Below are 23,533 nucleotides of genomic sequence, written 5' to 3' on the forward strand. Positions count from 1 at the left end.
ACATTGACAGGAGACTTACAAATAGAGTCCTAACTAGTTGATGAGGTAATTCCTGTCAAGTAATTTGGGGTCAATGGAAAAACAGTAGATGTAAATAAGCCACCTTACAAAACCCACAATTATTAAAAAGGACAATGCTTTTAGTGATGAAGGTGTTACATAGTTACTTAGCTGTTTTACTAAAGTTAAGAGGCTGGAGACAGACAGGAAAGTGAAATAGTTAAGACTGGAGAGAAGAGGCAGAGGAGAGGAGCATGAAAGTAAAGCTTTCAGTGAGCTTTATTTTGAGAGAACAGAGTGATGTAAACACAAGGACATGACTAACAGAAATATTTGAAGTAGTTGGAGTGTCTTTAAATGTATAGAAAATGATAAGACTTAAGGGAAGATGAGAACGTTTACACACTGGTCATTGTCATCATCTTTTTTTTTGGTAAGTTTTAATACTTTAATAAACAACCTTCCCTTAGGTAGGGTTGACTATTTACTGGGAACAGCTTCCAAAAAACCTAAAAATGAGATAGACAAGCTGATATGATAACAGATAATACCTGGGGATATTGATGCTAGTCCTATGCTGAAAGTTAGTGTATTGTGCAGTTATTCTTAGAGACATGTGATGCCCTGAGATCAAGACTTGAAAACAGAGGTGCTTAAAGGTCTGAAGTGATCCTGTGAAGGTGGCTGAGTCACTGTAGCAGAAGTTAGCAATAAGCTTACCATGGTGAAAGACAGAGGACAAATCACACAGCTTGCATTTTTTTAGTGGATGAACAGTGCTCTCTGGGCATGTTGCACATGCTTTTGTTGAGAAGACTATACAGCAGCTTTACATAAAGGAAAAACATAAAATAAACATAATAGAGAAAAATAATAAAGCAGATGCATAGATATTAGTATGTTATCCATAGAAATATCCCTTCTTTTTTATTCTGTGTTATGTCTTGCACAGAAAAAATTTTCACTGGTAAAAATTAAAAAAAAAATCAAAGACAAATATTACCTTTCCATCCATGTAATGATATTGTGGTGTAATACGTTAATGTCAGTGTTGCAGGTTGATAATATGGTACAATTACCATTTTACCACTCACAGGTACAATTCAGCTGCCAGAACTAATACAGACCACTTACGCAGATTCTGACCCCCTACACCTATCAGAGGTTCTGATACACTTTTATGAACTAATATGAATCAGTCTGGACATAATTCTGATGCTGCTGTCATTACACATTAATATAACTACTCTCTTTGGCAGTAGCAGAGTCCTGCAGTGATTTTGAAAGAATAATGTTAAGACATGGTTTTAGGAGTGTGATGTAATATGTATGTGATGAAGAGCTATTGTATTTATTAGGTCATTATCAGTAATTGTACTGATAATTAAGAATACCTCTATAGAATATTAATGAATAAATACCTCTATAGAATATATATATATTTATAGAAATAAATACCTCTATAGAATATTAATGACAGTAAATATTTCATATTAAGAATACCTCTATATCATATGTATAAGAGCAGAATGAGAGTCAAGTATAGCATGACCATGCAGAAAATTTTACATTTTCTTTAAGAATAACTGTTCCAGAGTTGAAATGTTCACTGTTGCTTAAATTTTCTGCCTCTTTATGGTTAAGAAACTCTTTGCAAACTGTGAGAAAAGTAAATAACCTCAGTGATTTGGGCCCAATCTTCATGCTCCAGTTGGCTTACTGACATCTGGACTATCAAATTTGAGGCCTATGTGTTCAATTTTATGCTGAAATAGCAAAACAGGATTAAATTTCTGGAAAATTCTGCTAATGAAGCTAGTGAATGAAAATACTAATAACTTTCTTATGGACCTGACAATAATGGAAAATATTGGCATTAGACAATGAACAATTGTTAAATGTTGCTGAGGTAGAAGACAAGGAATTAAAGCACTCCTTGGAGTTTAAGTCAAGACTATCAGAAGACAAAGATACTGAATGCATCTAATATTGTTTGTTTATTTCATACTACAAAACACTTATACAAATCTTGTCTAAATGGGTGTCATGGCTTTTTTTTTGTGCCTATAAACTTATGTCAGGGTCTTGCCAAGACTTCCCAGTGGTTTCCTCTTTTTACAAAAATAAAAATGGAGAACAGTCAGTATTTTATCCGATTTTTTTATTCTGATAAAAAACCGAAGATGCAATACCTTTGACTGAATGTTAAATATTTGTTTTAGATAATAGGTAGTTAAGTAGGAAGAGAAAGGTCATGCATCTTCTGTGCTTCCAAGGATCTATTAATATTTAAAAATTATCTTATAGTGATAACATATGAAGAGGATTTTGGGGACTAATATGCTGTAACTAGAAGCAATTCATTTCAGTCCTAATTCTACATCCAGCTAGACACTATTTAAGAAATCAAATTCTGCTCTCCTGTGTACTGTGTTATATAAGGAAAGTCACTTACACAGATATGAAATTAACTGTGAGAAAATGAGGATTTCTGGATAGTATCCGAAGACAGCATTCTGAATATATTTTCCTCTTTTTTTCCTCTGCTGTGAATTAATAATGTGTTTATGGAGCCATGTCTTGGAGAATGCTTTTGTATTTATTTTCATTATGTAGGTGTTTATAAGCTGCACATTTTATCTGTTGATGCTACTTCATTGTCCTGTTGTAGAAAGATTTTGGTACACAAAATAACACTTTCATTTGCTGCCCCTATTCTGAACCCTCTTGCTTTTCCAGTGTGGGTACTTACCTATAATTGACAAGCCATTGCAAAGAATTAGGTATTCCCTAGCTAGCTGGCCTTTGCAAAGAAGGTCCTTGAAGACAATGAACACACTGAAACACTGTAAATTTTCTTATCTTGAAATTCCTAATAAATCAATATGAGGCAAATATTCATGCATTAAAGGTTAAATAGTTTAAGTCTTTTGACAGTAATTTGAGTGTATTTTCAAGAGAGGTTTAATTTTGATAGAGATTCATTTTTTTCTTTACTTTTCATCACCGTTTGCCTCAGACAGTAAAAATTTCATACTACCGACTTACACTTCACAGTTGGCACAAGTAAGTATACAACAGTCATATCTAGTTTAAAGGCCTCCAGCTGCAACTTTATTAAGAAATACCATTCCATAAATAAAGCTAATGTTTACTCAGTGGTTTTATATCCATGGAAGCAATATTCACACACACACCATCACAACTGCAATAGCTGAGACCATAAGTCTCCCATAAGTCCTAGTCCTAAAAGAAGGATCAGATGCTCTTGATTAAGATGCCTCCATAATAAATCTCAGAATAGCTACTGATGTCATTAACATCTGTCTAGTCATGGCAACACCTCTTTAATTTTGAACTCTGAGATAAGACATGCAGACTGTATTTTCAAAGGAATTAGCATGCTTGGAAAAACACCTGAACACCTAACCTACACAGGTGCTTTTAGAAATCACATTGATGAGAGTTAGATGATTAAGTGTTTTGGCAAATCTGCATCTTCCTTTAACGTACTGAAATACCTTCCAAAAGTCTTAGGGCTTAGGCATCTTTAATAACATAATCAAGAAAAGTCATAAGACAAACCCAGACAAAACTATGTCTGGGGACAGCAAAATGCTGTCCAGAATAGCTTTTTCCTTTTCTACATGATATACATCATGGGCATACGATGAATCAGGAACAGGCCTTGGAGTTCAGAGTACAACTCTGCTATTCAAAGAAAATATTTTTTCTTACTAGAAACACACTGATCATCCAAAATACTTAGAGTTCTTTGAAGAACAAAGCTTCTCTGTCCTTTTTTCTGGTTCTACACATCAAGAAAGCAGCAGGAGTATGAAGTAGCTCAATCACAGTTTAATGCTTGATCAGATGAAGTGGGTGGGAAGATTATTTTCTGTTCAGGTATGAATTGGGTGGACAGCCCCCCTCAGCCTTCATTCACAAAGCTCCCTAAAAGTCAGGCAAATGAGGTTGAAATTAATCAGAGGTTGCCATAAACCATTTGAAAACACTGTGAAAGGTTAAACTATTTTTGTCCATTGGTAGAGGCTATGTTCATGCAAATTTTTATTTCTTTGCTGAAATATATATTGTCTTAAAGTATCCTTTGGACTTTTATGAGTGAAACAAGTCACTTTACCATTTTAGTGTGAAATCTTGTAATTTCTGTGTTTACTTTTGTCATTGTAACATCAGCTTCAGTGACCTTGTTTTCAGTTGATATTAACATAAATTAGGTAAGTAGGAATTAATTCACATTGGCCACATATCACACAGGTCACTCAGTTGCTGCCAAGGAACCTGTTTGTTTTCTTAAATAATCAATAAAAGCTCAATACACATCTTTGATTTCTGTTTAGGTTCAGTGCATAGCTCTTTGTTTTTGTTGCTGTCATTCTTGACATTAACTCTTTATTTCTGGAATTTTTGTAAACATTAGTCCTTCAAGGAAAACATAATTCAGCTTCAGGTCTAGGAAAGCTGACATGGGTGAGAGGAGGTTGGAGGGTTATTGGAAGCCAATTACTAAGTTATCTGGAAGGACTATTGTCCAATACATCTGATTTTAAACAATAAAGGAACACAATAGAAAAGTTGGTATTTCGAGGAATTGGTTAGGAAGGGTGGAAGAAAGGAGTAGCTGTTTCATGAGGAAACATGTCACTTAGCTGCCAAACAGACATCAGCTTGGAGAGGTGCCACCCCACGATGTGACTGGTTTGCCTGTATTCAAGAATAAATGTTTGGTGCTCTATTTCATATTTATTATCCTGAGAACGACATCCTGAAGTTAGGTTTTTGCCATGTGAAAGAAACTCTTGCCTTCTTCTAATTTATTTTTTTTTAAGATGCTATGCATTAGACACTTTGAAATAGTTCTATGTGCTTTCACTGATCCTTACAAACTCTTAACTTAAAAGAAGTGCATGGGTAATTGAATCTAAAGAATTCAGTAGCCTTTCCTTTCACTTCAAAGATATGCCCCCACCCCCTCTAAACTCTGTTAAAGAATTCTTACAGAATATGATGTACTCTTTCTCATACCCTCCATATAGATATTGATCAGTAAACCCCTCTTGAAACATGTCAACAAATCTGACACGTGGCAAGGTCAGTCACTGTTCTTTAAGGTGATCTGTAGAAGGTTTTTAGAGTGTCTAGATTATTCCATTAAGTTCAAAAGGTGGAAAGTAATAATTTACATTAAGGTTACTGCTAATTACAACCTTCACCTTGCAAAGTTTAAAAGTGTGAATAACTTACAGGAGTGTAATTCAGCTTCTGAAGTAAATGAATTAGAAGCCTAATACCATGAACACAGACTGAAATAAATTTGTGCGTTCTGAGCCCTTGGTTAGATCTGGTTATTTTTTGTTTGTTTGTGTGCTTTTGTCTGCTTGCTTGCTTGGTTTTGTTGGGATTTTGGTGCCTTTTTTTTTTGGCAGAGGAACTGGAATTGTCAATAACTGTTTAGGCCAACAGCTGCATGTATAGAGCAGTAATAAACCATGTAGTCAGTCATGTCATGAGCTGACCCTATGTTATTTCTGATGTAAATCCTGAGCACAATTTTTGCTTTTATCTGCTTTCTGCCTACTTGCCCATATTCCCAGTAATATATTTGAAAAATCTTGATCCCATATCAGTTTCAAGTATTCATTATTTATACAGTCAAATTGCTTAAGAAAAGTTTCTTCCTCTGTCCCTATAAAGTGAAATATCCTTCCTGGAAGCAATTAATCTTCTCCTGTTCGGACATTTAAGATTCAGTATTTCTAATTATTGCAGGAATAAACCCAAGATCTTTATACACTGCTATGGTAGATTTCAATCTCCTAATCATACCTGTTGTTATTCTTAGACCTTGCAGCCCTTAAAATTTCACACTTATAACAACCTTAAGGTTTTCTGAATAGAAGCATTTGGAATACTTATGTGAACATTGTTTATATAGGCTTCATGCTAGGGGTGCATATATACCCATATCAACAGAAAAAGAGGTGAAGAAAACTGATGAATAGAGCTTTTGAACATTTCCCTCTTGAATGCCTGAAGATCTTAAGATGTGCACATTAGAAATGTTAGTATAGGTATTACACATGGTCAAATCACTTGTGAATAAAGTGCCAATTCTCATATCAATTTGATTAAGCTTTCATGCTTTATTATGAAATATTGTACAGTTCTGCAATGACATATCAAAATTCTACATATGAATAATTTAGGACTCAGATGTAGGAACACTGAAGTTAATGTTGATAACCTACCCTGGTTATTATTATCTAATTATTATTACTTGAGTCCTACTTTTCCAAAAATAAATACGAAAAACCCTGAAACTATAATATTTAATCAAATGTTTTATACAGCCTTGCAAACAGTGCATTTAAGTGCTTTACATTACAGAGTTTTTATTTGAGTTGGTCTTTAAATGTCATTAAAATCTGTAAACTAATTCAAGCCTGAAAAAATATTCCAAGAATTACAAAGGTATGTATTTGGAAACAGTGACCCATAGTACAAGTATTGAATTCTGCATCATTTTAGACTTTCACTTATGACATCATTTAAACATTCAGTTATGAAAATTGTAATTTAAAATGTTCTCTGATATGATTTGAAATTCACAATAAGACGTGTAAGAAAATTCAGAAACATCAGATACATTTAAAAAGAGGAAAGAAAGAACTGAAGAAGTGCATTTCTACTTTTATTGCTAATTGTTCTTTTCAGGTATGTATTAGGTATTGAGGTGTTTATGAGTCATAATTCTTTCTGACTATTTCCATCAACAAACATAAATCTGTTTATGCATAAAACCATGGTATTTGACAATGACTGTTACTATCAGTAATATAAAATGCTCTTTTATTTTTTTTAGATCTCTACCCTGAGACAAAATAACAGGATGTGCCTCGGAGAACAGTAAGTTAAAAAATTCCTTGTCCTTGATATTTTTTTTCATTATAATAATAACTGGATACTGTATCTTGAGTTTCATTGAAATTAATCCATTATCCATGAATTTTAAACATAGTAAGCCACACCCACTGAGTCCTATTTACCAAGTCCCACACTGCTTATTCAGACTTGACCTTGATTCCAGTAGGAGCTTTGCCTAAGTAACATTTTTTGAGTACATTGAATTTAAACATTAACAGTTTTAGTAAATTAGTATCAAATATTTAAGCAGCTATGTTTTCCATGTTCACCTAAAATTTTATGAATAGAGAAACATCCTCGGTGATTTTGTTGTTTCAGATGACTTTCCTGTAGAAAAGAAACCTGAAGGAAAATGAGCTATTCTTACAAAATGAACAAACAAAGAAAGTGATAAAGTACACTTATCCATGTCTTTTCATTGATGTACATCTTCCATATGTAAAGACCATATGGAAAATTATTTTTATGTGTTTAGCTACCTATTAATCACTAGGCTTTCTCCTTTCTCTATTCCTGAAATGGCTATCTTCTCTATAGTGCTTGGAAAATTGCTCTTTATTGTAAAAAAAATTACATAAGGCTAATATACAATTTATGTCTCTCTCTCACATAGCGTACTTGATGAGCTTTAAAACTGAAGCATTTTTCATGTCCACATTTTGTATTGTTTTGCTTTATCCCAGTAACAGTAGATTCAAATGCCAGTGACTCAATGACATAGCTTGAGCAGAAATTAACAGTAGCTGTTTACTGCTTGGTATTGAGGGAATGACTAGCAGCAAAGTCTTCGCTATGTCAAGTCTCTGCTGAGTTAAGAAGTTGTCATGCTGTTTTTCAACAGCAAAATTAGTGCAATGCAAGTAATATTGATTTCCAGGTGGTATGATGTTACATTACAATGCTGGCTGATAATTCTTATTTCTATTTGTTAAAGATACCGCAAAGTGTGTTTGAGTGGAAAAAGTAAAGTTACTATAATCCTGCATGTATAAAAGAGAACGAGCACACTTGGAATTTTGCCTTTGGTTTGATGAGCTTAGGACTTGGATTTTAGACCAAAGACTAATACCAGTCCCTAAAGAAACAGATGTTCTCTACCCAGGAAAATGAATCTTTTTTCATGGCACATAAAAAAAACACGCAATGGGTCGAAGGTAGGAGCAATACTGGGAGTAGATCATCTGTGCCTGTCTCCTGGGAGAATCTTTCATTTTTCCTTTTCCCAAATATAAAAGCAATCTCCTACAGCCACTGAAATCACTTGAGGTATATCTTCAATTCATTTCAATTGTCACAGTTCCGTTCCATGCAGCAGAGTGGTATTAATTTTCATCACCTCACTGCTTGAACATAAATCTTTATTACCTCAATTAATGACTTTCATTTTTCCCTTCCTTTGACGTGTTTTGTGAAAATATGCTATATTTCCAGTCACATTTGCAGGCACTTTAAGAGACATTTGGCATAAACCTTTCAGTTTTCAAGCTATGGTGCTTTCAGGCCTATTGAGAAATTGATATCATACTCAATTCACAAATGTCTTTTTGTTCTGAAGCTATTCTTCAGTATTCACTGTTGTAACCTGATAATGCCTCAAGATATTTTCACCAGATGGGCAGAGGTAAAGTTCTAATGGGAGGAAGCAAGACAAGAAGGGAAAATGCAGTTTTCTTTCCTTAAAGTTAACATGTTGCAAACATGAGATTGTTCATAAGCAAAGTCAGAACCACACATTTAGATATTAGAAGGGTAACAGATCTTTTCCTAAATGAAGATATTTTCATACAGAAGATTCTATGGAGGCAGTTTACTTCATATAGTTGCAAGTAACACTAGCAAGGCATTTCTGGCAAACTAGGAAAAACAAGCAATAGTGAACGGGAAAATGTGAGTGTTATGTCCTAAAACCAGTATTTTGATTCAAAACACAGTAGAATACTTATGCCTACTTATGTACTACAGTTGTATTCATAGAATCATAGAATCATTTAGATTGCAAAAGATCCCTAAGGTCATTAAGTCCAACCGTTAACCTAACACTTCCAGGTCCACCACTAAACCATGTCCCTAAGCATCACGTCTACTGCTATTGACAGGTTAAAAATAGGTTCACCAATTTGCAGATTACTATTTCATGCCAGCAAAGGTGTCATTAGAATAAACATGTTTTCACACAAAGTTCAGATTACGGAGTTAAGATAACATTATCTCAACAGAAGCTACATGTTAATGTTTGCAAAATTGTAGTTCATCAGGTTAATCCTGGACTGCACTTAAATGCAAAGTACCTTAACAAAATAAAAATGTTTTTAATTAAAGTCTTTTAAAAGTCTTTAAACTTAGAAAGGATGCTTAAAAAAAAAAAAAAAAAACAGCTTTGGAATATGGGAGAACAAGATGCTGAGCTTTCTTTCAGAAACCAAACCATCTCTTTTTCTGGAAAAATAAAAATGGAAGAATGGAAATTTAGCTTTTAACTGATCCTGCTCTGTCCTGTCAAATGACAAATGTTTAACACCTACTTTAAATATTTGCTTTATCAGTCAGACTAATATAAAACTCCACTAAAAGTCGATTAACAGATAATGTATAGCTTTAAAAAATTTCTAAGCAATAGTGTCCAGAAGAAGGTACATTTTTAATTTTAAAATTATTTTTTGTTGTTTTAAATGGTTTCAGGTTTCAAAGTTTGTAGACACTGAACATTTTCTAATTGTTGGTCTAATCAAAAGCTCATCCCCCTTATTATTATGATAAAAGATGTGCTTTCTTATAATAAAACCAATCTAGATCTCTAAAAATATTTTTCAGTTCAGTCTCTCTGAAAAAAGCAGAAAGTTTTCTAGTATTCTGTTAATAAATTTCTGGATTCTTTTATTATTTTATATATTATGTGTTCCTTAATTAAATAGAATTCATTAACATTTCTAATCCTTTTTATTTATTACAGCCAAACTAGTACCAATACAGTTATCAGTAGATAACTGTAGACAGACAAAATGTGGCATTTTGCCTCTGCCAAAGAGATAAACATTTTGCATTATGCAATATTAACAACAATATTATTTTCTTGCAGTGCAGAACTTTGCCTGTTAATTCTGATATTGTGAATCAGGCAGCCAAATTATTTTTTTCTTTTCCAGCCTCAGTGTTTCTATATGTTTACTCTTAAATGACATCAAAATAGATTGTTTTGCCAGACTTGTATTGCTAAGGAAGACTTTTTTCAAACACTTAACTCTGTGTGCTATTTGAAACTTGATCCCAAGGAAAAAGAGAGATACCATTAATCAAATATTTTAAAAAAAAATCTGAAATAATCTTCTCTACTATATAATCATAATGGCAGGAAGTTCAATATTTCTGCTCAAACAAAAAAGCTGGTAGACGTATTTACCGAAGGCTTTATGATGTTTGCAGTAGACTTTGCAGAAGACAACATTTATAAAACCCTTATAGTGTCTGGCAGGTGCCATGCATTCTCCTAGGGATTAGTGTTATTCAGATACTGTCTTTCATTTGAACTTCAAACCCTTTTTTTTTTTTTTAAGAGACAGCACTTTAATAGGTTTTGGAAATTAAAACCTTTTTATTTGTGCTATTATAATACCCGCTATGAATTTACTTTTGGGAGATAAATGTGAGTAAAGCTAAAGGCAATTGTAAATTTTAAGAGGCAAAAAAAAAAATAGAGGAAAAGGTATAAATGTAGTATGAATCATTCAAAGAACTAAAAAGTATCACCTGTGCCATGTTCTTCTTTTGTTTTGTTTTGTTTTGTTTTTACTGAATAAAACAAAGGTGGGTATTTTCCACTATTTCCATCTTTCAAAATCTAGTCTCACAGAGACCTTATTGTGCTATAAGTAGACGAAATATTGTGTTTAGTAACACTTAGTCTTAGCAACAAAAATAATTTAAGAATTCCATTTTGAAAGCGAAAAATAAGATCTGAACAAGAGACACATAACTGATTTTGCTTCTTTAAAGCCCCACAAGTGGTTGAAAAATGTAGATTCCAGCTTTCTAGATTTTAGATTTCTAGTGTATGTAAATTTGAGAAAAATATAGGGAATCTAGGAACTAAAACAAAATGGTGCTCAGAAAGAAGGTCATTAGACAGTTGCTTATAAATTATCTTGCTTTTAGTGCTTTTTGTATTTAAAGAACATGTTTAATTCCATAGTATGACTTAAATTAAGCTCAATATAAAATTAAAATGGAAAAAAAATCTTTAAAATGTCAATAACAGAATTCAGGCTGCCAAAAGTTACCTAGTGTTTTAGAAACCAGCCTGATATATTGCTTATTTTTAGAACTGATAAGCATTTTTTTCCTAATTTCTAAAAGGAAAGATTTCCAAGGATCTTCCTTCCATCCTGTCTGGTTTACTACAGCTGTCTTGGGGGCTGAATGAAAAGGAGGTCAGCAAAGAGTCCTACCTTTGTTTTTCTGGTACAGATAAGAATCTCCTCAGATCTCAGCCCCTCTGACAGCTGAATGGAAGTGTGTCTACTTTTTTGCTTACTTGCCTTTTATTTTAGAAATGTTTGGTGAAGGAAACTCCTGTCCCTTCAGCAAGGCTTTTGGCTGTTTTCTGCTGAACCATAGGCCTGCAGTTGAGTCCCATAAATTTTCAAACTGTTAGTTTCCTGCTATCTCCTACTCATCCAGCAGCCCACTATGACATTGTGCCTTGTGGATTCCTCTGTGCTGGTGTAAGTTCTGATTGCTTCTGCTTTAGGGTCCTAAGAACACTGTTTTCATTGATTACAAGAATTGTTGCCAAGGAAACTCTGAGGTACAGCTCCAAGAGGAAAACTAAACAGTTTGATAAAAGCTGTTTTTCACAATAGCAGTTTTAGTTGCTTTCGGGGTAGCACTGGGCTATAGGTTTGTTTGCCATTATTAGGTATAGTGGAGGGAAAGGATGGAAAAAGGCTGTGAGAAGCTATGTTGAGATTTCTGAAGAAATGGTAAAATGAGCACAGGGCTTGCTGGCACATAGAGACATGTTAGCGGAAAATAAGGAAAAAAAAAAAAAAGGCAGACTCTGAAAAAGATGAAACGTGAAAGGAAAGAACCAGAAATGTGAGAAGGACTGCAAAAGTGTGAATTTGCACAGTCTTACACCATCCACAGACTGGCAAAACTCCACAAATGCCTGTCACATATACATATTTTGGTTACCTGGAAAATTTTCTAAAGAAATTTCTGAAAAATTAACCTTTGTTAATTTTTTTTTTATGTCTTAAGTTGGTCCCAACACATTTCCAGCTCACTCTTAGATCTTCCCTGGTACACAGAAGTGTGGTTTTAGACCAAGAGAGGTTTAATCAACACTTAGCTAAGTGTATTTCACATCTTGTTGGTTGTGAAATGTGCAACCTAGCAATATTTTGTTTATTTTTGTGTAAAAAATGTTATGTGACCGAGAATTCTAAAAACTCTTGGATGAACTACCATGCAGAAAGTGGACAGTTTCCCCATGCGGCACCTTTAAACAAAAAAAAAAGAAAAAGAAAAGGTTACTAAAAAGAAAGATCCCTCTTATTTAAGAATTTTGTAAGCAATCTAAAAGTTTTCTATATCTTCATAAAGTGGTTTGATATATCAGATGCCTTCCTCCCAAAGTGACGTGGAATGGTCTTTTCAACTTTGAATTTTTGACTTATAACAAAAAACAAATATTAACAAACATTCTGCAGATGTGATTACTATGTGATCACTCAACACAATGAATTGTTATGAATGTAAGTAATAATTTTAAACCAAATTATTTTTTAGTTTAACAGATTTTGTTTTGTTTTCTCCAAAAACAAATCTGAAAGACTAGTTAGAAGAAATGGAGGAAAAGCGTATTTTTGTTTTATATTTCTCTGTTTAATTCTTTTTCCAAATGTACACAGATAGCAGAGTTTCTAACCTGATGGATACTATTTCATACACTTGTATGCAAACAGTATGGTTTTTTAGTTGCTTTATCTCAGTGTGCATTCAGAGAGGTAACTGGATTATAAATCAGCGCTCTACAGCTGGAATTATTTTGTTTGACAGTGAAGACTCCTCTAGAAGAGCTCTCCTTTCAGAGAGCTGTGGTTTGAGAGGAATGAAGGGAAAATAAAAATCCCTAACTGAAAAACAAAAGCTTCCTTACTAGTAGAACATGATTTTATTAAAAAAAAATAGTGCATTTCTAACGTAAATGTATTTTTTATCTGTCATGAAATGCTTTGTTTCTCCTTTTAAATTTCTCTTCGATTTGTATGAAACATGGCTTGTCATTCTGACTACACTAACACAATGATGTATCATGACTTTCCTGCATTAGAGGGTTGTACTAATACCCACCTCACCCAAAAGAACTTGAAATCTCGTCAAAAGATTAAAAATTTTACTGTCATGAAGGGCAAGGTGGAGGTCTTTAAAAGTAAGAAGGAGAGAAAGATTGACCTAAAGCCAAATAAAAAGGTTCATATTTTGAGTTTTTCTCTGCCAAAAACAGTTGCTGCCTACATTTAAGGAATAAACTGCTATTGTGCTGGGTCCTATAGAAATTTAGAAAAGTAAAAACTCCTAATTTGGATTGTTCATGATCTGAAATAGAATTTTAAGGACTAATTCGGGACAGCATTATAAAGCAACCCTAGTCCTGCAGGTCCCTCCGTACTACAAAAGCCCACAAGAAATGGAGGTTATTACAGTGTTGGTTTACTACTTTTATGGTCTACAGAAACTTAGCAAACTTTGAAGAAATAAATACAAGAAAGAGTTTTCACCTAGGAGCTCACTAGAAAATACAGAAATAAGACATGATGTAATGAAATACGAACACTCAAATCTCTTCCTTACAGAAATTCCTAATGAAATGGAAGATTTGCTTTAATTTGGCTATACAGTTTTCTTTAACTCAAAGGGAAAGTTTTCCCATTTCTGACACCAATTTAAAATGTAATAATATTACGTATTATCTTCACTTTTGATCTATTCAACAACAGAGAGTAGTGAAAGTGACTGACTACAAGAGACTCCATATTTTACTTCCTTCTCTTTCTTATGCTACATACTCTTATAATGGTGTGGGAATTCAAACAGAAGGAGGACAAGTTATGTCTCCTAGAATATATACTCTTTCTGGTCATTTTCCTACATGCAGTATTATTTATGTTAACCACTCATCTCCTGCATGAAACCTTTTCAGATGCATTTTGAAAGAGTGATTTTGCAGAATCTGGAGAATTTCTCTTATGTGTCATAACAGAAATATTTTCAAAGGATGCTGTGTAATTAAGCATGTGGCAATCCTCAATCAAACTGTGTTTTTCCAGGTGTTTCTCGAAGCTCTTTAGAATATTTCCAAGCTTACCCTCTTACAACTAATGTTTCACTGATTGGTCTGCAGTTTACTGGTTTTCATCTTCTATTTTTTTCTTTTTCCTTTAATGATATTTATGTTCTAGAAAATATTCTTCTTTTCAGATGTTTATGCTAAAAATAATAGTAGAATTCAGGTGTACAAACCTGAGATAGGGCCAAATTCAGAGACAAACTAGGAAAGATTTAATAAGATATTTTGTTCACTTATTTCAGCATGTAGATTAGAGGGTTTTTTGCAATTTTTTTCTGCAGATTTGTCTATAATGACAGCAACACACTAACATAAAATTTACACATTCTTATATGTTTTCTGATTTAACCCTTTGAATTTGAGTGAAGGATTTTGTATAAAATTTATATTAAAAAAATTTCATTTTTAGAGGCCCAAGCTAAAATGAAAAAAGAAAAGTTAAAGTGGACTTGGTTGATTATATTATTCATTAATCAATAGCTGCACTCAGTGAACGTTTCTGAACCACAATATTTTTCTTCTCTTTAAATTGGATGTATTTCCAAGTAAAATTTAAAGAAATCTAAATTAGAGCAATTTACTTAAGAAGTGGGCAAAAAGAAGTATAACTTACAACAGACTAGATTCACTTTTGAATTTCCTTTACAGCTACAAGTAGTCAGATATAGAAAAGGCCTACTGATTGACACTATTCAGTGTCACTCAATGCAAGACTCATCCCTACAGTACTGTAAGAAATATCACTGAGCAGTAATAGATTTCATGTTTTTTTGACACATTTTTAATTCTACATAGTCCCTGATTCATTATTGATTTTTTTGAAAGCCATGCATTCAAAAAAACAAAATGGAAAGGTTAATTGTTAGGTCAGCTAACCTATGCTTAGTGTTGTGTCTTTTATCACTGTATTTTCATTCCCTGCTTTGACCAGACTTCAAGATGTCTCATATCCTTCTTCTCTTTTGGATGCCCTTTTAGGAATACTTTTTTCTTACTAATCAGGCTAAAGTTTTCATTTCAACTCTCCCACTAAATCCTAATTAGAAGTTCTTCAGAACTTTTTTCAGTCTAAATAATCATAGACAAGATCTACATCCTAAGCTTCAGTCCTGCCAAACTAATTGTGGTGGGACTACACTTGGCTGTGGAGGTTTTCCCACTTGGGTGTTTGTGGAGAATAAAGGTATTAGACAGACAGCATGGAAATCAATTAGTTGCAGAAAACTGGCAGATGAATTTCACTTTTCAGAACTTTCCAGATTTTAAAAATCTGTCATTGTTTTGTGATAATCTGTTCATGCCACCTTATGCTTTGCCATTAATTGAGGAAAGAGAATTAAAAATAGTTAACAAAATCATCTGTGAGGAAGGGGAAAGAATGGATAAGAAAAACAAATGTTCCTGCATGGACCATTTACTGTAAGTGGTGTGAGGCTGTTTTGAATTATGCAAGGCTGAATCTGTTGCACGGTACTGAACATCAAAATTCCCTTAATGACTCAAAAGCCCAAGAGCTGAAATGTTAGATTTCCCAGAGCAGTGAAGGAAATCTTTTAGTTGATGTAATGTGTGGTATTTCCTCAAACAGACAGAATATAAAGAATTTTCATAGGACAATAATAACCAAAGTACGTGAATAACTCTGAGGATAAAAAGAAAAGTGTTAGAGGTTACATTACACTACACAGCATTTTTCTCCTCATTAGATAATGGATCTGATGATAAAAATACAGAAGAATTAAATGTCAGAGACAATATAACACAGTGGGCAGTTTTCACAAAAAACAGATGTTTGTATTAAATATGGAGTATTAGGAATAGGGTTTATCATGATGTATTAAATTTTTGTTGTTGAGTATTTCAATAGAAAGCACCATATTTATCTGAGCCTATGCAGTTTGAAAAAAAAAAAAAAAAGACAAATTTGACTAAATATCATTTACGAAAAAATATACAGATTTAGTATTTTCACAAGAGAATATTTTGATTTATAAATCTGTTTCAAAGGAAATAAATGACAGATTGTATCTTTTTATGTCTTCCTAGTTATATACTACAAAGTTTAAGATCTGAAAAAACCTTCTGTTTTATTGAAATGAGCAATTAATTGTTTTGGTGTTTCCATGTGACTGTCAGAAATTATTAAAGCCTTTTGTTTTCATAAAAGGTAAAAACATGAGCAGGCAAAGAGCCAGAAAGATTTTTGCAGGATCTAGAACAGAAAGTATGGTGTGGATGTAAATATTGCCTTAAAAGGTACATATTTGATTCTTAAATATCATGCTGGTATACAATATTGCCTCTAATATTGTTCTAAGATTTCTCATGTCTTGATTTGATCATATGTATTGTTCTGTCACTGTGCTGCTGTACCACTTTGTCCTGTTTCTTAAGTTATGTGCAGTGTACACTGAAAAAACCAGAATTAATTGTTCTCCCAGGAAACACATAATACATACAGAATGCTGCTAGTGTTTCAAGCAATTGTCAGTAGTTTGGGTTTCACCCCATACTAAACCATTTAGAACCTCTGTGTCTCTTCGATTGCATAGATTCTAAATAATTTACTTCCTGCTCAGTGATTTATTTTGCTTTTTTTCCCTTAGTATTTTAACTTAAGTATGGAAGTAGAAATCACACCTTTTTATTCTCTGGTGTTTGTTATTAGTTTACATTCATACAGGACAACCTATTGTAGCAGAGAGATATCCAGTCTACATCAAAATGTCTTAATCAGGGTAACAGAACAAGATGGAAGATGAGGGAAGCATTTGCTTCCTATGGGCTTGCTTTTCAGACATACTTTCAGAGTTCATCTTGGTTTAGATAATTTCATTTTCATTGATTTCTTTGATATGAGAAAAGCCTTGCTGTTACACTTTAAAAAATAATTTAAAATTGCCTCTTCTTGTAATTGCTTTGTGATTGCAATTACAAATTGTAATAATTTTTAGTGGTTATAAGTTATTAGCCCAGCTTGAGTACATACATTTTGTTGATCAGGTTCTTCAGTTTTGAAGACAGAAGTTCAAATCTTTTAGCCCAGTTTTCTTGTAGGAAGCCTACTCAAGTTGAATAGATAGACACTTCAGTGACCAAGAAATAATATTGCTGACAAAGAAGCAGGCAGGAGCCCTGTTTCTCTGTCAGTCACAGTTTGAAGATCTACTTGAAAGACACTGTAATACAAGTGCACTTTGTGCCAATACAAACATATAGCCACTCACAAGCTAAGAGGAGACATAGCCCTGATCAACCTCGGCTTCCTCCTTTGGAGTGTGCCACAATTATAGGACACTCCTGGAAGAAAGTTCAGGAGGGTCAATTGCCCAAAGATCATTTTCATGTCAAAGCAACAGCTTACTTCCTGTTTGGTGTTAGTCAAGAACAACAAATTACAAAGATCTATTCCACCCAGATTCTTTTTTATCAGCTGTGCCTGTAAACATACGTACCGGTATGGAGGCAATGCTTCAGACTAAATGGTACGCACTTGGTTACCAAAAGATGGACGAAGTTTTCATAAAGAATAAAGATATTTTAGTTAAGAAATTAAGAACAGGAGATTTTGAATGGTCAGACAAATTAATATTTGTATGATTTATGCAGGCTGGAAGAGTACTAAGTTTATGTCTTCCATGAGCTAGAATTAACTGTGTTTTGGGAACTCTCCGAAACCTCAGTTCTGCAGCTCTTCCTTCAGACTCCGCTAAAGGTAAAAGGGTGCACGCACACATGTGTGCTCACACACACACAGACAGAAGGAGACACGAACATACACCAGTATTACATGGGCTAGTTCAAAAGAAGTGTTTTGGGAAAGAAAAAGTGATAACCACCTTTTTTTCACTGATGTTAACTTGAAGAGTATACTGACACACTGCAAAGTAGTTAAGAGGTCATTTTTGGAAGCTGAAGGCTCCCAGAAGGGTTTTGGTCTTGTCCACGCTGGTCCAGTTTTAATTCTTCTGATGTTTATTTCTGCTTTTTGTCACATCTGTTAATGCTAGTGACAGCGCAGTCATCATTAGTTCTGTCTGGTTAGAGTTTATGTATCTGGTTAGTGCTCATGTATTAAGTGTTGGTGATGGAAAAAGAATACGTATAGTCTCAGAGGCTATCCCATTAATCACTGTTATTGAAGTGTTATGCCATGCAGCATGTGATCAGTTTTGACATATCTTCAGCTACTATCACAAGGGGCTGATGTCTCTTTTATTTGTCCCCCAATCCAACTGATCTTATCACATAAGTTTGCCCTTGCTTATTGAGGCACTGCTGTGGTATAGCATCTCCAACTGTGGGGCAAGAATATTCACCTACTAAAAAGAAACTTTGGCACCAAAACCACAGCAAAAACCTGCTAATTCTAATTGTTTATGATGCATTAAAATACACATTTTCTATATTACATAGAGAGATTGACATAAATAGGTTGTTCCTGTCCCAGGTAGCTCATATAATGGTGTTTTGTAACTGTTTTCCTAAAATATATTAAACAGAGGTGGTATTTTGGTTGTTATAACAGGTGACCACAGTTATTTAAGTTATTACACAGCCTATATTCATCAGACATAATAAAGAATTAATCTAAAGGGAAAAAGAAAGAGGATGAGAAATAACCACCTGCTGCAGTTGTACTATCAAGACAGCTGTATAATTCACCAGTTGTTAGGCGGTTTGGCATACTCTTCCCTTTTGGATTAGGATGTTACATGGTGATATTCTGTATTAGGAATGATAAGAAAAAATAGGACTGTGATAACAATAAATTTTTAAAAATATAATCTTCCCAATGTTCCACTTTCATCCCACTAGCAGCTCCTGTGACTCAGCTGTGGAGGTTCAGTTGCTTGTGTATCAGTCTGTAATAACCCATCTTTAGAGTACAAACAACACCCTCTCTTCCATTTCTTTGTTTTTAATTAGGCATTTAAAAAAATTAAAGTAATTTTCTGATGTGTTAAAAATCAAAAACATAAAAACCCCACCAAACCAAAACCACAAACAACAAAGCATCACAAAAGTAATTGAGTTGACACAACTGAGGTGGAAGTAACCACCTGGAAGTGGGTTGGGTTTTTTTAACTTCCATCTCTCTGATGTCTGTTTGTGATGGATAATGTAGAAATGAACATCAGAGTGTATCTTAAACTCGGAATACCAAAGATGTTTATAATGTCAGACAACATTTCTGTTCCTCTTTGTTTTTCTCCCCTTTTTTGTGCTGACATAAGTAGTCCTAGGAACTGCTGAAAGCTGCAGTGCAGTCAGCTTCCTGAACAGTGACTGATTGCTGGGCCTTTGGTGAAGACTTTACTTCATTTATGCGTGTAAAATTCCTAAATGTGTGACTGTAGTTAACCTTTTATATATGCTGTGGGAGTCTATGAAAAACTGCCAAGGCCCATGAAGTCCTCAGCTCAAATGTGACTTACACAACACCCGAGCAGGTCCAGATCAGTGTATGTATTTATAAATGATGAACAGGTCTACAGCAGGTTACCTGTTATGATTCCAGACATATTTCAGGTGTAACCCAGGTATCTATTTCCCATCATGGGATAGAAACTTGAGACTTTTAACAGACCAACAAGTCAACAAAGCTGCAATGAAGGAAACTGCAATGATGTGAGCTTTCAGCATGGGTGTTAACCCCTACTATGTGTCCTTTCTTTCTGTCACATAACTGTATCTCTGTCTTTTCCCTTAACACTTGTATCATCTCCCCACTCCTTTCCTGACAAAGCCATTAGGTTTTGAACTCAAAACACTTGTTGCTCAAATCTCAGAAAGACTCCTGATTCTGCCAAGACTGTGGTGAGAAAAACTCTCTCCGTTCATGTGTAATGCAGCTGTTCAGGACAGGGAAAGCTCTGACAACGGGAACATCCTATTCTTCTGGATAGGATCATTTTTGTGATCCCATTTACCCAATGGTTCAACAGCAGCTGGGTCAACACAGGAGATGAGGGGCATTTACCGTGTCACAGAGGCAGGAATAATTACCTCTGGATAGGGGTAGAAATAAATTTCTTAAATCAGTTTTGCTACCAGATGAAGTGTTGGGGTAACTATGCCCTAAAAGGGCATATCTTAATGCAGTAACTCAGTCGATTACAATCAGTTGTAAGCAACCCAGACACCAAGTGTCTAACTCCATTCAAGCTAATGATTGAAGATAGTATGATTCTTTGGAGGAATAATACAGTAGGATGCTAGTGAAAATGTCAAACAATGTATGGATTAAATGCAGGTGAAACATATCACTGTGACTTGGGGTCATTCAAAGGTTGTGCTAATTTTATTTTCCCATCATTCTCAAGATCTTAATCAGAGTCAGAGTAGAAGTCTGTGGCCTCACATACTCCCTCACTTCAGAGGTTCAGTGTCTGCTACCTGCTGCTTTGTGCTTCAAAACCTCTGAAATTTCACATCACAGAAGTATGGAATATCCTGCTTTTGTTCTATTCTGAAAAGAAGTGTAGATCTATAATACACTATTTAATTACATACTGAGGATCCCACTCCTTTCTTTCGAATAAAAAATGTTTTATATCTTCAGTGAAGGGAAATAGAATTTATGTTGTATTTTGACCTCTGTTTCACACAACTGTATTTGTAGATCTAGCATGAGAGAGGATTTGAGACTCAGCTCTTCTGTCACAAAAGGATTATAGTGATGTTGCTGTACTGCCGATTCTTAACTCATGGTGCATGAAGTTCAGAATATCAGTTATCATGTTTGTGTTGTGATGAAAAGTCAATGTTTATTTCTGAATTTGTGCTTTAGTGGGCTTTAAGCTGACAAATGGAGATACTGAAGGTCAGGAATGCCCAGATACGAAAGTTAGATTCATTAAGTATGAATATAACGCTCCAACATCCACACAGCATAAAGCAGCTTAAGGCCCTGAAGAGTTGCCTAGGCTGGCATTTCTATTTATTAGCATGTTAAATTTCACTAGATTAATAAATTCCCTAAATGCGATAGTAACATTTCTGATAATTTACCCAGCTTGACTTTATTTTGTATATTAATTCATAGTACTATAAAGTTTTCTCTCTTTTGTGTGTGCTGTATTTTCTAGGTCAAACATAGGAAAATGCCATAAATCACAGCAAGTAGGAAATTACCAAGTAAGAGGTTTGGGACTTTTAATACATTCCACTGAATTCACCCAGTGTGGAATCTGGATTATAACTTCTGTTCGTAGCACAGTGAGGCTATCTTTTTTGTCTCAGAACAGTTTTTCAAATGTAGTTAATTAATTCTCATAGCTATCTGTTCCTTATCACTATCTAACTTTTACACAAGGCTTAAAATTAATGTTTGTTGAAGATATTAATTTCATAGAAGTGTGCAGACTGACAGTACTGAAATTCAGAATGCATGAGTTTTTTTGTCATTCCGTCCTCATAAAGCTACAATTTGTGACCTCCATGACAACTAAAGATTTATCTGCAGAAAAAAAAAAAAAACCCAACCCCAAAACTTTTATTTTAACCAATAGCTGCTCTTGTAATTAGCTTTTTTTTTTTCTTTCTTTCTTTTTGTTTCTTTTTTTTTTTTTTTTTTTTGGCTCTCCTGCAATACACATTCTCTTATGTGGCAGTGTTACAGATGACAATATAAAGCAGTTCATATGTTCTCATCTCTTTCTTATAAATGAAGTGTCTGGTAATCCAAAAGAAAGGGCTTATCATTCTAAGAGTAATTGCCTCCATCCACTGCAAACAGTCTTGTTCTCCTAATCATCTACTAGATTTTCTGTTGCTTGCAAAGCCAAAATATTATTGAATAATTGTGCCTACTTTCTGTTCAACTAAAGAGAAACTTTGTTACTGTACCTGCTTCTTTGTCTGGGGCTGTACGCTCCCATAGTGCCCCACATTCCTCCTTCAACTAACAACATTGGCCAAAACTGTACATATACATGCACATATATATGTACATACATATACAAAATACATTGTTATTCTGACAATTGTTATAGAAAAATAAGTGTTATTCTGATGTTTATATAAATAAGTATATATACACATAGAAGTGTAAATATTATTTTATACATACATAACACATATAATCAGCAAAATAGCAATACTGTTTATGTAACAATCAGAAAAAAAACTATACATAAATATAGCCATAATTATATATATATGGATACATATATAATCAGCAAAATAACAATACATTTTTTTATCCCCAATACAGATTTTACTAGATAATTCTAAAATAATATTATGTTCTGTAAAAATCATATAAATAATATATTTGAACATTTTAATTTGTTTTAATATTGTATACTATGTGCTGTTGGCACAGAATATCAACACTGATTCTTTTCGTTACCAGGTGGCAGTGGAGTGCGGCCTTTGGCAAACAAAATCTAAGAAATTTTTTTAGAGATGTGTTTTAAGTCTGACTTCCCATATAGTATGACTCAGATGGGATGCCTTATGGGTGAAACGATTTACATAAATGTTATTCTGGGAGGTTCATTCTTTCTTTACTAGGGATGCATGTTGCACTCTTGCCTTTTTCAAATGGTGCAGAGTGTCAGATTGCTTTTTGCTAGGCACGTCAGTTTTCTCTAGCTAAGTAATACATTTTTCTTTGTTTTTCTTACATGGAAGCAACTTGAGTCAGATTGATGCAAAGGACACTGAAATCTCAAGTCAGCAGAGATACCAGTGTAAGGAAGATCTTGAATTATATAAAGAACTACCTTAACTGGCCACATGCAATTCCATCTTGGACAACTCAATATAGATGACGTGATAGGGGGTATGGGTATAGCCTGCTGGTACCTTAGACTTCCAGAGAACAGGCTTTGGCCTGTTTAGGGGCATGGTTGACAGAGTCCCTTGGGAGGCAGATGATTAAAGGGGTCCAGGAAGGCTGGACATTCTTAAAGAACATAATCTGAAAAGCGCAGGAGCAGGCCAACCCTGTGTGCTGAAAGACGAGCCACCAGGAAAGAAGACTGGTCTGGTTGAACAGAGAGGAACAGCTTTGGTTAGAACTCAGGAGAAAAAGGAGAGTTTATGACCTTTGGAAGAAGGGGCAGGCATCTCAGGAGGACTACAAGGATGTTGTGAGGTTATGCAGTGAGAAGATTAGAAGGGCCAAAGCCCAACTAGAACTTAATCTGGCTACTGCCATAAAAGACAGCAAAGAAATGTTTCTATACATTCACAACAAAAGGAGGGCTAAGGAGAATCAAGACTCTT

General features: G+C 34.2%; 1 protein-coding gene across 14 annotated transcripts in view; it reads left to right on the forward strand.

Annotated features, from left to right (window-relative positions):
• Nucleotides 1-23,533, forward strand: part of PTPRD (protein tyrosine phosphatase receptor type D) — a 1,305,401-nt gene that overhangs the window by 436,697 nt on the left and 845,171 nt on the right. For all 14 annotated transcript variants that reach the window (XM_087741431.1, XM_087741446.1, XM_087741430.1 and 11 more), the window contains one exon: nucleotides 6,887-6,930. The gene's annotated coding sequence lies outside the window, so the exon portion shown is untranslated. The remainder of the gene's footprint in view (nucleotides 1-6,886; nucleotides 6,931-23,533) is intronic.

The sequence above is a fragment of the Nipponia nippon genome, unplaced genomic scaffold, assembly GCF_047370975.1.
Source record: "Nipponia nippon isolate SJK-2023a ecotype South Korea unplaced genomic scaffold, ASM4737097v1 scaffold_8, whole genome shotgun sequence".
Lineage (NCBI taxonomy): Eukaryota > Metazoa > Chordata > Aves > Pelecaniformes > Threskiornithidae > Nipponia > Nipponia nippon.